The sequence below is a fragment of the Arachis hypogaea genome, chromosome 16 (assembly GCF_003086295.3).
Source record: "Arachis hypogaea cultivar Tifrunner chromosome 16, arahy.Tifrunner.gnm2.J5K5, whole genome shotgun sequence".
Classification (NCBI taxonomy): Eukaryota; Viridiplantae; Streptophyta; class Magnoliopsida; order Fabales; family Fabaceae; genus Arachis; species Arachis hypogaea.
In genome coordinates this window covers 144,957,928-144,975,365 of record NC_092051.1, presented here as the reverse complement: position 1 = coordinate 144,975,365, position 17,438 = coordinate 144,957,928, and the positions used below count along the sequence as shown (strand labels likewise).

The window sequence follows — 17,438 nt, the reverse complement described above, 5'->3', positions numbered from 1 at the left end:
TTGAGTTTCTTTGTACAGGTTTGCTGTTGGTGATCAAGACACTGAATTAAAGAGAAGATTGTAGCTTAGCTTAGTTTTGTGCATCATACTGGTGTGGTGGCCATTATATTAATAAGAATATATTTTGTTGAAGATATAAGATCATATAGGAATTTTCTTCAATGTTGAATTAAATATGTACAAATTACAAAAGTTGGCTCTGCTAAGATTTTAGTGGGACAGAGCAATGTGTCCAATTATGCAGGGGAGAAAAAAAGTTGATGATCGTTTTTGTTGATGCATTTAGACAAATTTAAAAAACTCATTCTCACAAAGGAAAGGAGGGATGAATGAAGGACATTGAGTCATCTTGTAAGATGTCTAAGAATAGAAGTTGCCTAAGGCCATACCTGTTGTAATTTCAACTCTGACGGTGAGTTGTAAGATTAAGATGTTTCGCATGGCTAAACGTATAACTATTCATATGAACATGTTTTTATGTAAAATTATCTAACATATCTTAGTTATCGTCTTTATATAATAATAATAATAATAATATCTGTATGTGATAGATATTATGGTTAAATAATTCGAATAAATTAAGAGGATAATGGTCCAATGCATTCTATCTTTTCATAAAGAATAAAGATTGTTCTTTTTATAATAGAAAAAATTACAAAAAGAAAAGTATGTCGGGATTATATTATAGTCATATTAAGCATATTACTAACCTAATATTTTCATATGACATATGAATATCAGCAAACATATTTAATTTTTTTGCAAATTAAAAATTATTTACTAAATTAATTATTATATATAAATATATATAAATTAATTTATTTTTAATATGTATTTATTTTATATTTTAACATTTACTCTAATATAAGAAAGTATTTGCATTTTAAGTCTACTAATGCCATATTTTAACTGTTATTATAATTATCTTTATTATGTTTATTAAAAAATTGAGCTTATAACTAATAAGGATTTGAATCCTCTAAATTTTGAATTTTTATTGTAGAGAGTAAAATGTGATCTTCTATCTTTGAATGATTTCTCTCTTATATTTATTTTTGACCCCACTTATAAAATAAATGGTGAAAGATCATACTTTAGAAGATCCAAATCCAGCCAATAATGCCCCTTTGGTTGCCTTCGTTACCGAGGGATGTATCGGTATCCGCTATCCTGTCCAGCGTGGCGGCGGCGGCGGCGGCGGCCACTGCCGCATCCTTCTTAATCTACAAGTCTCACCTCCGCCCGCACAAAGAGAATCTCATAACACTCCATCAAGAGCAACCCAAACGCAATCCTCGTGGCAAGATCCTGTTCGTTTCGCGAATCGGATTTTCAACTGCAGAAGCCGTAGCGAAGCGCCTTTGCGATTTGTTAGAGTCGAAAGGCCTCGTTTTGGAGGTCGTAGATGCTCGGACTTACGATCCCGAAGACCTACCCAAGGAGAACCTCATCCTCCTCCTTCATTCAACTTCGCATAACCAACCTCCCCTACCGTTCGCCGACAACAGCAAAGGGGCAAAGGACTTCGCCAGTTGGCTCGTGGATAACGCGGAAAGCTTTGGGATCGGAGCGGTTGTTGTGAAGGCTTGCAGTTTCACTGCATTTGTGGTGGGCAAAAGGGATGGTAAGAATTTGATGGCTAAGGCCGTCAATCATATTAGGGATTTGGATCATGTTCAATACGATTCTGATTTTGAAGAGTGGTGGGGAAGTGTTGTTGCGGCGGTTTCGGGAGAAGTTGCTAATGGCATGTGCAGTGAATCTGAAGCTGAGGTAGATTTCTGCATGCTCTTATCCTTTATATAATTTTTGGTTTCATATTCCATCTCTCGCCAGGATTCGATTTATTATCAATACTTAAATACTGAAATGCTTTCTATTTGATAGATAATTGTTTTAAACTGGTGATCTAATTTTGTCCTAAATATTATGATTGTTTTCTTAGTTACAGGATGATGCTGGTTGTTGTGATCCAAAATGCATATATATGTTGGTGGAAAATGTGGATGATGGAGATAGAAGTACACCCTACAGGCGCCGGATGCTAACTATCAGTGAGGCCAACTTCATGAAGAGTGGAACTGTTGATCTTGAAGACGGAGGTCCTGTAACTGTCCAATGGCCTCTTCCAAATGGTGAAGCAACCTATTCTAGATTACCATTTAAAGAATTTTGTTCTGTTGGTCTCAGCTTGTTCTTTATTGGTTACCTGGTTGAGAATATTGCAACAGAACGGGTTTTTGATTACGCTGAAAAAATGTGGTGCCTCAAGTATGATGGTCATACTTGGATTTGGAGTTTATGCAGAACCATCTTCTTCCCCGACCAATTGCGCCCCATAATAATTCCATACGATGGCAAATTGTGCTTCATTGGTGATGATTTATGGGTTGATATCTACAACCTAAAATCAGAATTTTGGGAAAAGAGGGAAGTGCCCGCTAGCGTGCGCATGGATCCTCACTCTTACTTTTTGTGGGAAACCCTCATTGTGTTGTATTCTTCTGATGATGTGAATCAATGGCTCATGTCATATGATTTGAATGCCAACATTTGGAGCCCCTTTGAGTGCAATTTTCCGCCGGTTCGTGATTACCGAGCTTATAGGAAATTCGTTCGTTTGGGTTGCAGTGATTTTCTTCTTATTATTGATTTTGTATCTATTTGGTGGATCTATGACTTGTCTAAGAAGAAACCCGCGGCAGTTGTGCATGTGAATGATTTGGATGAGATAGGGATGCTGTCTGACGTTCTTTGTTGTCACCATACAAGCAAAGAAAGTCTAATCTATCTCTTCATTAATACAGATTATATGGATATTAAAATGGATATTGAGGGTCCAAATGATTATATTAACTTTGTTCCTTATGTCAGAGTCAAGCTCCAAACAGATGGTAATTTTTCTGCTAAGGTTGAATCCAAGGGTAATCTTAAAGTTGGTCCCCATATGAAGTACTATGTGTAAGCATGCACCTTTCTCTTCTCACTGTTCTTTCTATTATTATAATGTCTCAAACTTAATAATTCATGACCCTATCCATTGTGGACAGGTTTGCTGCTGAAGACCAAGACATTAAAGGGGAAACTACTGTAGCATAGATGTTGCTGTTAGGAATATGTTTTCTTGAACAGAGTAGATTAGGTTGTATTATTCTTATCACATAGTTTTAAGACCGAGTTACTTTTTTTTGTCTCTCTTATGATGAGGATTGAGGTTATTCAACAACTTTTCCAATTTCCAAATAAAAAAATGGAAGGTAGTATAGTAGGTGGTTTAGAAACTAAAGATGACTGGCAATACTAAGAGTAATTAGAAACTAAAAATGTTTTTGTTGATGCATTTAGACAAATTTGAAAAACTCATTCTCACAAAGGAAAGGAGGGATGAATGAAGGAATGAAGACGACTAGTTTAGCTCATGAGTTTGTCATTGAAGGATAAATGTAATATTAGAAAAATTTGTATCTCTTTTTTTGTATATGAAAGTAAACGTAGTGATATATTTTAACATTGTAATTTTTTGTATTTTTTAAAAATGTGAAAGATACACAAATCAGAGAGTCCGATTTTTATACTTTAAATTTTTTAATTTCTGTCCGATTTCTGTACTCTCACAAATTCATTGGTTCGATTTCACAAATTCTTCAGTTCGATTCCTATATCCTCACAAATCGGACGGTTCTATTTTTGTTTATCTAATTAAACGGTTCCACATTTGAGAATAACATTCCATCAACCCACATTTTGAAAAAACATTGTTATCACTTCGATATCAAAAACAAAATCTGAAAATTTGTAAACAAATTAATGGGTATATAGAAAAAGAGCTGCATATCGTGTATTGGATCCAGGAATAAATTTTGTTTATAATGAAGAGGAAAAAAATAATGTTTTCTTCTTTCTTTTTTTGGTATAGATATTAGATAGTTTTAATAGTGTATCCACTTCTTTACTTTACGTCTTTACTATTCCATTTTCTCTTTTTTTCTTTTAAATTGTTTAGTAATATCTGAAGTTTTAATAAATTGAGAGGAAATATTTTTTTGAAAAATTAATAAATTTTATTTCTAAATTTTTTTGTCTATCTCTTTTGTAAGATCCCAAATTTCAAAAAGTTATTAATAAATTATGTGATCAGTTATATTTATTTAAAATTATATTTTTAGAGATTTGTATATATAAGTTGAGTAAATTCTTATTTATTTAGAATTTTTATAATTAAAAAATAATGAGTATTTTATATGCTTTAATTTTAATATATAAATTTTTAACCTTATTTTATAAATAAAGGAGAATTAATTTACTTATTTCTAATTTTTATTAAATTAGTATTTAACTAAAAATTATTTAAAAATTATTAATTAAAAGGTATTTTTTAAAGATAAATACTTTATATTTAATTTAATGTTTACTATTATCTTACTTTCTATTTATTTCATAAAATTCCACTATTATTCCTAGTTTTAATAAAAATGACCTAAACTACCCTAATCCTACCCTTCTCCCCCCACCATCTTTCCCTTCCCCAAACCCTAATAACACCTACCAGCTTCACACAAAAAGAAACAAAGAAAGAAAGAAAGAAAGGGAAGAGGGGGAAACAGAATCGGGGAAGGGGGAAAAGAGAGGGAGCGTCGAGGGAGTGAGGGAGAAGAAAGAGAGCTGCCGCCCCCCCCCCCACCGATCCGCCGAATCCGCCACGCCTCGCCGTTAGCTGCGCCTCACCGCTGCCTAGCTTGCCATCGCGCCAGCCACCGACGCCGGAGGAGAGAAAGATCGACAGAGAGAGAGGCGCGAAGAGGGAGAAGGATTCGCGCCGCTGCGGCCATCCATGTCGTCGTCGCCGAGGGAAGCCAGCGCCACCACCGCGTCACCGTCACCGAGCCGCATCGTCGCCGCCACCGCTGACAAGCCCAGCCGCCGCCGTCTCATGCTCCATCGCTGCTACTAGAGGTCCGCCACCCATCCGATCTGAGAGAGAGGAAACACGAACAGAAGAGGAGACTGGGAGCCACCGCCACTGTGGCTGCACCCCCGGAGCTTCACGCTGCCTTTGTCATTTGAAACCTCGCTGCCGTCGCCGAGAAACTCTGCCGGTAACGGTTTTATGGTTTTGATCTCTGTTTTTTTGATTCCGGGAAGGTTCTTGACACTGCGCGTTGTTACAGCCGCCGTCACCGGGGTTTCTGCTCGCCGCTGTCGCTTGAAGTTATGGTCGGAGCTACCCCCGGGTCGATTTGGAGTTGGGGCTCCTTCGTTTTGTGATTTCAGTACGTAGTTATGTTTTGAAAAACCCTCGCGTTAGTATTCAGTTATGTATTATTAAGGTTTTCGCGACGTTAATGTTTTTAGGATTAAGTATCGGGGCCGCATGTTGTGAGTAAGGGCTGTTCCTGTTCTTGCGGAAGCGAGTGAAGCTGTGGTTGAAGCTGGCGGTGATTTTAAGATCGAGAGAAAAGGTTATGTTGGCGCATATGGGTTATAGTGTCGGCATTTGAGGTAGGGGCGCTTTTCTAAAATTTGTTTTACTTTCCAGAGTTGTTATGAGTCGATGTTAATGCTTAAGGTATATTTTTGTAATTTTGTGAGTCTTATAAATTAAATTGAGTTGTGTTGAAAGAGAGATTGTTTGTTTGATTGGTTGGTCGATCGATCAAGAAGATTAAATATTCTGATTAGTTGACTGGTGATGTTCATTACTTGACTGAAATTGCTGTTGTTCATTACTTCATCTCACCCAGCACCACAACTCACCCAGCGGACACAAAGCACCGTTTCAACTTGACTGAAATTGCTGTTGTTCATTACTTCATCTCCAATTGCTTCAACTGCTTCTGGTTTGTTTTATTCTATTGAATTACTGAAACTGTCTCTGTTGTGTTTTGTTTTGCTGTTCTGTTGAAACAGGATATTGTTAAATGATTTAGTATGTTACGAGAAACAGGATATTGTTGAATTAGTATTGTTGAATTAAGTTATTGTTGGTATTGTTGCTTGTTTAATGATTTGGTAAATTGCTTGATTTTGTAAACAGGATCTTGATTTTGTAAATTGCTTGATTTTGTAATCAGGATCTTGATTTTGTAAATTGGTGCTAAATTTATTTTGTTCAATGTATTTGTTTATGCAGTTTGCTGCTCTCAGGCTCGAAGCCTTTTACACTTCCCAGTTCCCACCAGCCATCAGCACCGAAGCCTTCTTCGTTCCCAGTGAGCACCGACACAGTAACATAATTATAAGTCAGCTTCGGGAGAAATCCATTTCTATAAGTTAGCCAATACATATTGTCCAAAAATCTAATCTTCTTGATGAAGCTCCAAAACAAAACTGGATTCAGCGTCCAGCGTCCATCATTGTGGTAAGCCGGTTGCCGTGTTATTAAATTGAAATAATTTTAGTTTAACACAAAAATTATCATAAAAAGAAAAAAAAGTAATCATGAAAGGCAAAAAATTATACCGGGTTTTTATATCTTTGAAGGAGAAAATCAAGTTGATGATAACATAGTTTTTCAATTTCAACATGACTTGTCTACAATAGACGGTTAATTACTTGTGAAATTATTGATCTCAGATTCTAGACATCATGCATTTGTTTTTCATTAATATTAGTTGTATGTTGGCTTTCCATATTTGTCAAAATACCACGAAACTGCCTAGAGCTAGATAATTCAATTTTTTTAGAATCGATCTTCAAGCTACCATGGTATCCTTTTCATGAACATTTTCTTCAAAGTCGCCAAAATAGGTTTGAAGATCAATATAAATTTCTTCCTTATGTACAACCACCAATTTGTTGCTGGTCGTTTCTGTAATTTCTCTTCCAACCAAATACTTAAGCTCTGTTTATAATAGTCCGTGATTGCCCTTCTTTCGAAGAGATGCAAAAGGCTAACTTTTCCCTTTCTACAAAAGGCGGTGGTTCATGAATTTAGTGAAAAGGCTAACTTTGATACTGGTAAAAGATAGTATCAAAGACATTTTCTGTAATACCAATTATGAAAATTGTCTCAGAATGTCTTTTCTGCATCTCTCCGAGGGAAAGGCAATCACGGGCTATTATAAATCGTGCTTAAGTATTTGGCTGAAAGAGAAATTCCAGAAGCGATCAGCAACAGGTTGGTTGTTAGTACATAAGGGAGGAATTTATACTGATTTTCAAACTTGTTTTGTCAACTTTGAAGATGATGTTCATGGAGAGGATATCATGGTAACTTGAAGATCGATTCTATTAAAGTTGAATTATCCAGTTTTACGTAGTTTCGTGGTATTTTGACAAATATGGAAAGACAGAATGCTACTAATATTAATGAAAAACAAATGCATGATGTACAGAATCTGAGATCAATAATTTTACACGTCATTAACCATCCATCTATTTGCAGACAAGCCTGACAATGTTGAAGTTGAGAAGCTATGCTATCATCAATTTGATTTTCTCTTTTAAAGATATAAAACCGGTATAATTTAGTTTTGTTTTGGAGCCTCACCAAAAGGATCAGATTTTTGGGGCAATGTGTGTATTGACTGGCTTGTAGAAATGGATTTTTCCCCAAGCTCGTCTCTGCATTTGGATACAATCATGCAATGGATTTTTCTCTGCATTTGGACAATGGGTATTTAAAGAAAATATACATCCAGCGATGTCTACGGTCTACAATCATGCAAAAGACAAATATCCTAACCAGTATAAATCCAACGGAAGCATCATAAAGTTCTATAAAAACTGCATGCAACACACTTGGATTTCCTGAAAACCCAAAATGGAAAGGTAATTAAAATTTTATATTATTTGATTTTTTTTATTATATATATTTGCAGCCAAACTCACTTCTGAAGATTCATGAACTATTTGTACAGCATTACGAAATCATGTCACTATCTATAGAGCTCACGAATACAATTTGTATCAATGAATCATAGCAAGTGCTAATTAATTTATAATCTTTTACTTATTTTTTTAAACTTATTTTATTCTTTTTTTCCAGCAATAATCCTTTATTTAACTTATATATGTGGAAGGACTAGACATTTAAAACATTAAAAAAAGGTTAGTTTATATTTATCTCTGTCTATATATGTTTGATCTAGAGTTTCATTGATCTGATGTTACCTTTTGATCTTCTCATAGCAAACTTCTCTGAATCGGCAGGAACCTGAGCAAGAGGTTGTTTCTTATTTTTTTGATGCGAAGTTACTTTATTGGAATCTTGTTCCATTATTCAATATCAGTTGTATCACCTGCTTTATTTGGTGATGTATTCAAGAGAATTGAATTCAGTTTATAAGGAATTGCAGCATTGCCCTTGACAAATCAACAAATTACAAAGTAGGTAGAAGTTAGAATGTCTTATCATTCATCAACTATGACGACAAATTTAGCATACCCAAACAGCGTAAATCTATTCCATATTAAATTCCTCGAGGCACGTTAAATTGGTATCTTGAGGGCCTTGGCCTTTTATAACAAGAAAGGAATCCTAAAGGAATCCTATAAAGTATCTGGTTCACATCAAGGTAACTAGAGGGTTCATCAAACATATATATCCCTGCATTCTGGATGGCAACAACTGCAATGGCAAACCTTTAGAGCTCTCCACCAGAAAGATCACCAACATTACAATCTATAACTTGGTTAAGCTCTAGATCAGCACAAAGCTCTGCCTTCTTATCTTTCATCTTTCTGATCAAGCACCTGCCCCACATTTCCTTGCACTGCTTTTGGAATGTGGTCAACATACTGAGGCTTGATGATAGCCTATATATAATTCACGATCAATCAAAATAAGCACAATTACTAAGATGTATACACATCTTTTTCTTACGAAAAGTATGATACCTTTTCAATAAATTCAAGCAACAGCTTAAAGTTGAATAGTGAGCGCTCAAAAATTTGTCAGCACATCAAAACCCACATTACCAAGTACAAAATTAAAAACGGTTTTATTGAACACTAAGACAGAATCCTACGGCAATCTACAGCAAAGCATTTAATTTTAGGTGCATGATGAGAATTTAAATCTACAATGCCTTCAAACTTGCATTCACATATTCAAAATCTTTTCAATCTGTATTACCTACTTTGAAGATATGGGTAGTGGTAATGTTAATATAGTATATTTGTGAAAATAAGGCATTTTAATGTACCAATGTTTGCAGTCGCCTACAAACTAATTGTGACTTGATACTTATTTACAGAAACAAACTGGCTTAACATATCTTCAGGTACATTAACTTAACAACAATGATATGCTGTAAATCACCTGTAAGGGAAACAAAATAATAAGTAACAAACTTCCCTGAACCTATTTGCAAAATCATTGCATTGCTTCTCTTTTGAAACAGTTTTACAAACTAGCTTAATAGACACTAGGCTTCTACCATGACATAATTAAACAGTGATCCAGTATGAAGATTTGAATGAGAAAAAAATAGACGCCGAAGAGCCTTAGCTCAGTGGCACTTCACCCCCTCCCCACCACTACATATTCAGACATCACTTTTAGATCATCCTCAACAATACGAAATAGATAATCCTAACAGCAAAGGAACAAAACAAAACAAAATCCTCTAACAGAACATCAAAAATCCAAAGAATAAACAAAATAGTTTCGTTACACATGCAAGTCTTTTTGACATCTAAATTCAACTAAGTTGGCTTAAATCCAACAAAAACCAACTTCAAATTAATATGAAAAATGCTTCTTCACCCTTGATCAAAACTGAAACAATCAAACTTCAAACGACGCTCAAAATCTTTAAAAAATCACTCAAAATCTTCGTGAAAATTCAAGGAAATCTCAAAGCTATGTTTGAAATCTTCATCAAGAAACACAGAAATCGAAGATGAAAGATTATTGAAGGTACTATTCACTAATCGTCCAGTTTTTTCACTTTTCTCTTTCACATTTTCGATCGCAAAATACTAGATAGTCATATTTCTATTTATTTAGTAGATTCATTTGGTATTCTTGTGTTAAAGTACATATTACTGTTCTCATTATACTGTTCATTTGGTGATAACTTTGTTATGTCGGTGTAAAAATGTTATGTAGTATTTTTCGTATAAGTTAACCTATATTTGCATGTGTTTGAAAGACCATTTAACATGTCATATTAGCAAATTTTGATACTGTGAGCAACAGAAGTGACGAAAGGATTAATGTGACTAACTTAAAGTTTTTGAAGAATGAATTTAATTAAAAATATTTTAGAGACCTTTTTAAAAAATAAATAGAGAAAAGGACAATTTAGTCCCTGACCTTTTAACCCGAGGACATTTTTTGTCCCTGAGCATTGGAAAATATATTTAAATCCCTGACGTTCCTTAAAATAAGACCGATTAGTCCCTCCGTCCATGAGCCACCCTCAGAGCGGACGGAAAACGCTGAGATGGCTCCCCCTATGCTGACCTGGCTCATCGACGTTCCCACGTGGCAAGTAAGTGGGATGGAGGTTTTGAAAACGGGACACATTAGTCCCTCTAACACAAAAGGACGTCGTTCTGCCCTGGACACATTAGTCCCTCAAACACAGGAGGGGCTTGAGGAATTGGAGTTACACACAGCTCTGCCCTGAAGTTACACACACCCCAATGGTGACGCCACCACCCTCACCACCACCCCCAACCACCATAACATCCACCCTGTTCTGACCCTTCACCTCAAAGACCCCATTTTGGAACAAAATTCAGACACCCTTTTCACACCAACACCAACAATGGCTTCCACAAACTCCACCGACTCCACCGACCCTCTTCCTTCCCCTGATGACATCGCCGCCAAAGCCCTCACAAAACGATTCGACGCACTCATCACGGTTCGAACCAAAGCCATAAAGGGAAAGGGTGCTTGGTACTGTGTCCCAATTTCAGCACAGGATTGAGGCCCGGTTCGGTTCCTTCTTCGCTTCCAATCTCAGTGGTCAACACCAGTTCGAACCATAGCAACAATAGCAGGAATATGGCTTCACCTGCATCACCTGTTCCTTATCAAAATCATGCCTTGGCAATGGTGGAGTCTTCAAAGTTTGGTCCTTTTGGTGGTGAAATTGGGTACACTCAGTTGCATGGTAACTCTGTGAACCAGCACCATCATCATAATCAGCATCAGCATCATCAGCAGCAGCAGCATTTAGTGCTGTCTAGTGGGAAGGAAGATTTGTGTGCTTTGGCTATGTTTGAGGACAGTGTGAAGAAGCTCAAGAGCCCTAAGACCTCACCTGGTCCTGCTTTGAGTAAGGAGCAGGTCAACTCTGCCCTTGAGTTGCTCTCTGATTGGTTGTACGAGACTTGTGGTTATGTGTCTCTGGCCACAATTGAGCACAGAAATTTTCAGCCTTTTCTATGCTAGGTTGGTTTGCCTGCAACAAATACTTTGAGGCGTGAAATCTCAGGTCCAAGGCTTGATGCTAAGTTCAGTGAGGCCAAGGCTGAGTCTGAGGCCAAGATAAGGGATGCCATGTTCTTTCAGGTGGCTAGTGATGGTTGGAAGAATATGAATTGGTATAGTTTGTGTTGTGGTGGTGAGAATTTGGTGAAGTTTGTGGTGAATCTTCCCAATGGTACTAGTGTGTTCCAGAAGGCTTTGTTCACTGGTGGAGTTGTGTCTTCCAGTTATGCTGAGGAGGTTCTGTGGGAGACTGTGACTGGTGCTAGTGGAAGTGTTGTTCAAAGGTGTGTTGGGATTGTTGCAGACAAGTTCAAGGCCAAGGCTTTAAGGAACTTGGAGGCTCAGAACCATTGGATGGTAAATACTTCTTGTCAGCTTCAGGGGTTCATTAGTTTAATCAAGGATTTTAACAACGAGGGCTTTTGGAATGAGTTAGAAGCCATTTATTCCATTGTGAAGGTCATAAGAGGAATGATTCAGGACATTGAAGCTGAGCGACCACTGATTGGTAGATGCTTGCCTCTTTGGGAGGAGTTGAGAACCAAGGTGAAAGAATGGTGTTCCAAGTACAACATTGCGGAAGGTCCTGTAGAGAAACTAATGTGTCCAGGGACTAATGTATCCAGGGCAGAACGACGTCGTTTTGTGTTAGAGGGACTAATGTGTCCCGTTTTCAAAACATCCATCCCACTTACTTGCCACGTGGGAATACCGATGAGCCAGGTCAGCATAGGGGGAGCCAGCTCAGCGTTTTCCGTCCGTTCTGAGGGTGGCTCATGGACGGAGGGACTGATCGGTCTTATTTTAAGGAACGTCAGAGATTTAAATGTATTTTCCAATGCTCAGGGACGAAAATGTCCTCAGGTTAAAAGGTCAGGGACTAAATTGTCATTTTCTCAAATAAATAATCTTTTAGTGACGAATTTGACCATTTACTTTTGTATTTGTACTATACTCAACCCATATAATTCATATAATAATGTTTGGTGAGAGGAACATTTTATGTGTACTAGTTTTATTAATTTACATTGGTCAATACTTTTAATTAGTAGCTCACACATTTAGCTCAGCAGTTTAGAACCATATTTTAAATTAATATTTTTAAATATTATTGATTAACTACGGAATAAAAATAATAAATTGTATTAGTTTTTATAATATTATTCATATTATATTTCATATTGAATTTTTAAGATTGGGCTATCAAAAGTTGCCTCCAATTTTCATACACACACATAGTAGAGTAACAAAATCGGAACTTCATATTACTAAATAATTATAATAAAACAGAGAACAAATGGATACTAAAGATGTAAAGTGAAAATTATCTATGCCAAAGAAACTTTATTATTTTATTCTCTTCGTTAGAAACAAAAATTGCTCTCTGTATCCAATAAAAGATATCTCTATCCCTATATAAATTTTTCTAATAATACAATTATCCTCAATGAAAAACTCATAAACCAAACTAATCATCTTTGTTCCTTCATTCACGAATCACAAATATAATCCTCCTCTTGTTTCTCTTGTGAAATGAGTTTTTCAAATATTTGAGAATGAATCAACAAAAAGGATCATCAACCTTTCTATGATCTCTCCCCTGCATATGCTTTGTCCCACTAGAAATGTTCTAGAACCAGATTCTGTACATAGCTAATTTTCACATTGAAAAAAAATTCCTAGCTATATGATCTTAAAAAGCAAGAAATTTCTATTTACCCTTATTTATTCCTTGCTTCACCAATCAGCATTGCAACTCATCTTTGTTTTCTTATTTTATTGAAAAAATATAAACTTTTTTAAATTTATCTAATATGTAATTCGACATTTAAAAACAATTAAATACTACTTAAAAAAAAGTGATTACTCACATGAAATTATTTTTATGTAAAGACGATAAATAAAAACTATTAGATGATATAAAATATATTTTATCGTGTCATCTTGATCGACCTATTGCAATGTTGATTTAGTTATGAAACAACTCATGGATCCAATAAAAAGAAACAATTTTGTTGATGATGATCAAGAACCCAAAGAAAAAGGAGTGATCAAAAGATCATAAGGTGCCCAAAGAGCATCCAAAGGACAAGGTCTATTAGCATCAAGCCTCATCCATGGCTTCCCTTTCCCACTCCAATGCAACAAACTCACAGGTCCAGGATGAAGATCCCTACACAAACCTCTAAAGTTATCTCCACCAAGCCCATGCTGGTTCCACTGATGATCCACACTTCCGATCTTTCCCGCGAAAACCAGCAAAAATGGCGGCAGCGATCCAAGCTCATAGATCCTCATCCTCTTCTGAAGCTCCATCCATTCCTCTATCTTCCTTGTGTAATCTCCTTCCCTCCATTTCTCAAGATCAATCACCATCACCCCAGTGTTGAAGTAACAAGCATTTCGATTCACAAACGTTAGTGAAAGCGAAGGCTTGGACCAAAACGTGGGAGTGAAGTAAGCTGTGAAGTTTGAAGTTTGCATTGCAGTATTCCGGTGCTGCAAGAACTTGATCCTTGTTTAATGGGGTGGAGGCTAGTTTCGTAATTTCATCGACTAGAACGAGGTCAGAGTCGAGGTAGATGATCTTTTTCACGCATGTTGGGAGAATGGTTGGGAGGTAGGATCTTGCGTAGTTTAGAGGGCAATCGAGGACGGAGCGAATTGATGTTGAAATCAGACCAGACACTAATTCGTCGCTGAAGTCATAGAGTTTGAATTTGAGGTATGGGGATGATTTTGAGAGTGTGGTGTGTAAGAGTGATGATGAGTTGGATTTTGTTGATGAAACAAAATGGAAGAAGATGTTTTGTGGACATGAAGAGTGTTGAAGGACACTTAGGATTACTGCCATGGAACCTCGTATGTATGTCTTGTCTAGTGTCATTGCAACATGAACTAGTTCATCAGAGCATATGTAATTATTGTCTTCAATGGAGGGGCAATTTGGGAAATTGTAGAATTGAGGTGCCTCTTTGAATTGGTGTTGGAAGAGTTAAACCCAAAATGACCTTAAAATTTGACCTCCGACTCAATTTAGCCTTTAAATTTTTAATTGACTCAAATTGTACTCTGAAATTTTGACTTATGCCTCAATTTGGTCCTTTCGACGTTTTTTGTCATCAGAAAACTGATTTGACAATTTTAAATGACATGTGGCACTGTAACGGTTAGATGACATGACCAAAATTTTCAAAGCATCAATTTAACCCCTAACAATTTGAACATAAAACCTAGCGCAGCCCCAATTCCCCCAAATCGTAGTAGTTAATGTGTGTACTAAGTACACATGATAAGTTTATTATTATTAAAATTTTTTAAATATTTTCATTTAATAAATATAAAATAAATACATTAAAAATTTAAAATTTTTCATATTTTTAATAAAAAATTTATTAATTTATAAACTTAACATGTCTCCATAAGACACAAAATAGATAAACTTTTATTTTTATTAGTAACAAATAATTTTTGTATTTAACATACTAGGAGTTTTCTTAAATGGGTAAAGTATATTTTAATTTTTGGTGGTCCAAATTTCTTTTTGAATCATAACCATTGAAAATTTGAACTAATGGTTAAGATTCAACCATTTTATTAATTATATAATAATTATATTTATATTTAAATATTTTAAATAATCATTTTATTTTAAAATTACAATTTTACCCCTTTTTTTTTCCTCTTTTTCTCTCTCTCTCACTCCCATTTCTATACATCACTACACCTTATTCAATTTCATTTGTTCTTTCCCTGGCTCTTATTGCAAATAACATAATTCTCACATAATACACAACAAAAGGTTAAGAATGTTAGTTCTTATATTTTATTTTTTCTATTACTGCTATTTTTTCTATTTTCTTTTTTTCATTTGACTCATTTTTTTTCACATATTTAACTTTTTAATCTCAAACCACCAAATCTCTATTAACACTTATTAACACCTAGGATAATAAGTTTTGGGAGTCCTAATAAATATGGATGTAAAATTTTTGGTCGATGCCTATTTGACAAATTTAAAAATTGAAATCTCAAAAAAAAAAGATCCAAAATTTGCAATCTCAATTTACAATGCTTAGTTACATATATAGGTGATAAAGTGCCATGAAGGAAGGGTCATATGAAGAACAATTCCTGTCGAAAAGATTCATAGCGCCTCAACCTTCATGAATGTCAATGGCCACACTTGAAAAGGTTGGTGGAAGAACTCGAGGTTCTTTTTTTAAAAAAGATGATAAAGAAAAAGGATATTAATGACATTTTGCAAAATTATTTCATATTTTTTTTATAAAGACCATTAAGATCTAATAATCGGTTATAATATATTTTAGTGGTGCAGTGGTTAGTGTGATGATAATAATAGTGATTGTTGGAGGGTGGATGTTGGAAGAAGATGTAAAAAGAGGAAGAAGATGTGAGAAGAAGAAAATGAGGATATTTATGTAATTTATTATTTTATTTTATAATTTTTTTATCAAACCATTAAGTTTATGTTCAAATTGTGAGGGATTAAATTGATGCTTTGAAAAATTTGGCCATGTCATCTAACTATTACAGTGTCACGTGTCATTTAAAATTGCCAAGTCAGCTTTTCGGTGACGAAAAACGTTTGAAGGGCCAAATTGAGGCACTGTCAAAATTTCAGGGTACAATTTGAGTCAATTGAAAATTTAAGGTCTAAATTACGTCGGAAGTCAAATTTCAGGGGCCATTTTGAGTATTAACGCCGTGTTGGAAATTGGTGTTTGTTGAGGATGCACATGGTAGCAATAATAAAAACAATTCAACTAGGTATCCTTTAGAAGTTGTACAATATTCAACTTTTTATTATAATACTTTAAAAAATAAGTAAAATAAACACATTTAAAAATTATAAATAGATTTAGTATCTTTTTAAAATTAAATACACATTTAAAATACAAACTAAATAAAATTAAAATTTAAAATTTAAATTTCAATTTTAAATTTCTGTTTTAAATTTAATATATTTAATTATTAATATATTACAATTTAAATATACATACAAAAATTAAATTAGTTAAAATTCAAAATTTATTTTTCTATGTCGTGAAATACCCATACATTCGTGTTGGTACTGCTGCTACTTGGTCTATAAATGGAAGCAGGCTTTCAATTCATTCATTCTTCTTCTCATTAACCCCTTCTCTTTTTTGCGTTTACTATGTTTTTTACTTTTCTTTCTCTCATAGGTATTCTATTTTATTTTTCTTTCTTCATTTTCTTTTTTTTGTCATTTTAGGCTTTATTATGTTGTTGTTCTGTTTTTTCCTCATCACTTTTAAAATGTATTTTTATAATTTTAAATGTGTTTATGTTATTTATTATATTCTTATGTACATATATAAGTTTATGCTTAATTTTAGATGTGTTTACATTGTTCATTATGTTCTTATGTATATATATAAGTTTTTTTACATAAATTTTAAATATATTGATAAAATATTTAGAGTGCATTCTTACAATTTTAGATGTGTATTTGAGTTTATTTTTTTGTGTTCAATATATAATTTAAAACTACAATAATAATAATTTAGATGTATTAATACATAATTTTAAATGTGTTTATGTTGTTTATTTAATTTTAGATGTATTTTTGATATAAATTTTAAATATTTTGAATAAAAAAAATTAAGGTGTATTTAATTGATTTTGAAAACTTCACTGAATTTAGAAACTTTATTGATTTAATAATAATAATAATAATAATAATAATAATTAAAAAAAAAAAAAGAAGAAAAGGGTGCTACCTGACTTCACCGATGAGAACGTTCTGGTTTAGCTCAAAGATGAGAGGTGCTTCTCATTGTTAAGACTTAAGAATGTAACATTAAAGAAAAAAAAGAAGAAACAGTGTCTCTTATATGAAGTAACGTAAAAGATGGAAAGAAACAATAACTAACTATGAAGTGGGTAGAAAGTTAGAGAAATTTAAGTTTTTAAAATTTAAATTAAGTTTAATTATAAATATGTATCTAAAAAATAGGATATGTCTTTAATAAAAAATAAGTAAATAATATTAAAATCTGAC

The 17,438-nt window shown here is 34.3% G+C and overlaps 1 long non-coding RNA gene and 1 pseudogene across 4 annotated transcripts; one reads left to right on the top strand and one right to left on the bottom strand.

Annotated features, from left to right (window-relative positions):
- The first annotated feature begins 4,457 nt into the window (after positions 1–4,457).
- Positions 4,458–8,321, top strand: LOC112697521 (uncharacterized). Of its 4 annotated transcripts, XR_011874647.1 has the most exons (8): positions 4,458–5,096; positions 5,169–5,270; positions 5,353–5,499; positions 5,742–5,837; positions 6,131–6,358; positions 7,641–7,770; positions 7,988–8,049; positions 8,131–8,321. It is a non-coding gene; the product is annotated as an uncharacterized lncRNA (long non-coding RNA). The 4 variants fall into 4 exon arrangements; XR_011874648.1 differs by lacking the exon at positions 7,988–8,049; XR_003151255.3 differs by lacking the exon at positions 5,742–5,837 and having other exon boundaries at positions 4,463–5,096.
- Positions 8,322–13,304: 4,983 nt separating this feature from the next.
- LOC112697520 (probable galacturonosyltransferase-like 1) lies at positions 13,305–14,378 on the bottom strand (annotated as a pseudogene).
- Between the last annotated feature and the right edge of the window lie 3,060 nt (positions 14,379–17,438).